Source organism: Amblyraja radiata, chromosome 36 (genome assembly GCF_010909765.2).
Source record: "Amblyraja radiata isolate CabotCenter1 chromosome 36, sAmbRad1.1.pri, whole genome shotgun sequence".
Lineage (NCBI taxonomy): Eukaryota > Metazoa > Chordata > Chondrichthyes > Rajiformes > Rajidae > Amblyraja > Amblyraja radiata.
The window spans coordinates 14,489,349-14,491,946 of NC_045991.1; positions in this window are offsets into that span (position 1 = coordinate 14,489,349).

A 2,598-nucleotide genomic window follows, 5' to 3' on the forward strand; every position below is an offset into this window, starting at 1 on the left:
TTAGGGGACCAGAGCCCACAGAGTAGGTTAGGGGACCAGAACTCACTTAGAGTAGGTTAGGGGACCAGAACCCACAGAGTAGGTTAGAGGACCAGAACACACAGAGTAGGTTAGAGGACCAGAACACACAGAGTAGGTTAGAGGACCAGAGCCCACAGAGTAGGTTAGAGGACCAGAGCCCATAGAGTAGGCTAGGGAACCAGAACCCACAGAGTAGGTTAGAGGACCAGAACCCACAGAGTAGGTTAGGGGACCAGAACACACTTAGAGTAGCTTAGAGGACCAGAACACACTTAGAGTAGGTTAGAGGACCAGAACCCACTTAGAGTAGGTTAGGGGACCAGAACACACCCCCTGTAGTTTAGGGGACCAGAACACACAGAGTAGGTTGGGGGATCAGAAAACACTCCCTGTAGTTTAGGGGACCAGAACACACCCCCTGTAGTTTAGGGGACCAGAACACACTCCCTGTAGTTTAGGGGACCAGAACACACTCCCTGTAGTTTAGGGGACCAGAACACACCCAGAGAAGGTTGGGCTCCTAACTGAGCCTCAGCTGACTGTCCCACTTCATGTTGATGAGCAGGGTGAGGGACTTTATCCCAGGAATGCCTGATGCTGTTGTAAGGTGGCCAAAGACAGCAGGGTTTCAGACTACTCTGTGCCAATAATCCTCACTGTGATAAAAGATTAAAACATATTTAAATAAAGCCATTTTACCACCAGTTGCTTTAGGCTGGAAGGAGATGGATCCATAGTGAATACCTTCCTCTGTATCTGTGGAAATAAGTTGGAAACAAAGAATTTATTTGTATTTGAAAAAGGATGATTTAATTCAATGCAGGGTCACGATACGAAACGCTGATCATTGTTTTCCCTCCATAGATGCTGCTCGACCCACAGAGTACCTCCAGCAGTTTGAAAAAACCCTCCATGAAAAGTCACATCTCCTAACCTCCTTGTTTTGACTTCTTCCTGGGACGGTGGAAATTACAAAGAGAATTTGAGTTAATTTGGCTCGTGGAGTTTAGAAGAATGACAATGGTTCTCATGGAAACATAGACAATTCCAACAGGTAGACCAGTCTGGATGGAGGAAGATGTTCCCTGTTGGGGGAGACCATGACCAGGGGTAAAGGTTTAAGACAACAGACAATAAGGATTAAGATGAGGAGAACAAAGAACCTGTTACATTCTCCACCACAGATTTGACTGGAGCCAAATCATTCAGTACATTTTAGGAGTTGTTGAATTCATTGACAGATACACAACAATGGCGAGATACAGGAACAGATAAAATGACAATGTTGCCTGCAGCAGCAGCATCAGAGGCATTTGGACTAAGGCAACACAACACATAAATGAAGCATACATTACAAAGACCACTGGTTAGTGGAAAAAAAAAGACTCAAAAACATAGTCATATGTGGACTAAGATCAAGGAATATGGGGAGATATGATCAGCTGAGGTTCAGTTTAGTTTATTGTCATGTGTGCCCAGGTTCAGGGAAAAGCTTTTGTTGCATCAGCAGAAAGACAATATATGAATACAATCGATGCCTTTACAGTGGAACACAGTGGAACACAATTGATCCATACTGTGGGACAAGGTAAGGAATTTATATTTTTCTCATTAAAACACGAGCAATGTCTGATTTATTGAAAGGTTCCTTCAGATTTTTCAAGAAAGATTACTCTGTTGTTCATCAGATTCATGAGAAATGTGATCTAAATTCTGGCAAAAACAATACTGTCCACCATTTGACCATCACTGCAGAGGTACTCCAGATGGCCAGCCCTGCCGGCAGTCTGTTCGTTTTTTCATCTTTTTGTTATTTTAGCGTTTGTTTAAAGTTTGTTTTAATGTTCTTCAGTTTTGTTTTATGTGGGGAGAGGGGGGAAACTTTTTCAGGTTCTTACCTTCAGATCATTTTTCAGATCACATTCTCATGGGTTGGGCTCTGCGGCCTACCATCGCTGGGGTTGAAAAGCCGCCTTGGACTGTGGGATGCGGACTTAATACCGGAGCGGATCCCTTGCCTGGGATCGCTCCCACCGCGGCCTGCGGACTTACCATCAATGGCTCGCAGTCTCGGGAGAGGCTATTCGGGAGCTCCAACGCCTTGGAAGGTTCAACCAGCCCTGACACTAGGTTTAAACGCCCGGCGTGTGGGAGCTGACATCCCCCCTGATGCAGGATCTGATCGCCTCAACGTGGAGGGCCTGAACGCCACCGGCTACGGGAGTCAAGATCATCCCGTTAACGGAGGCTCGGGGCCCATGACCGAGGAAGAACACTAGTGAAGGACTTGAACTTTATTTCTCCTTCCATCACAGTGAGGAATGTGTAGGAGTCACTGTGGTGGATGTTCATGTTAAAATGTGTTTTTGTGTCTGTTCCTTTCTAATTGTATGACTGACCTGGCCAATGAAATTCATCGTATGTTGCAAAACATACTTGGCAAATAAAACCTGATTCTGATTCTGTCTGAGGTGGAAACAAAGAACTGCAGATGCTGGTTAATACACAAAGGGACACAAAGTACTGGAGTGCTTCTGCAGGTCAGGCAGCAGCTCTGGAGGACATGTATAGGTGATG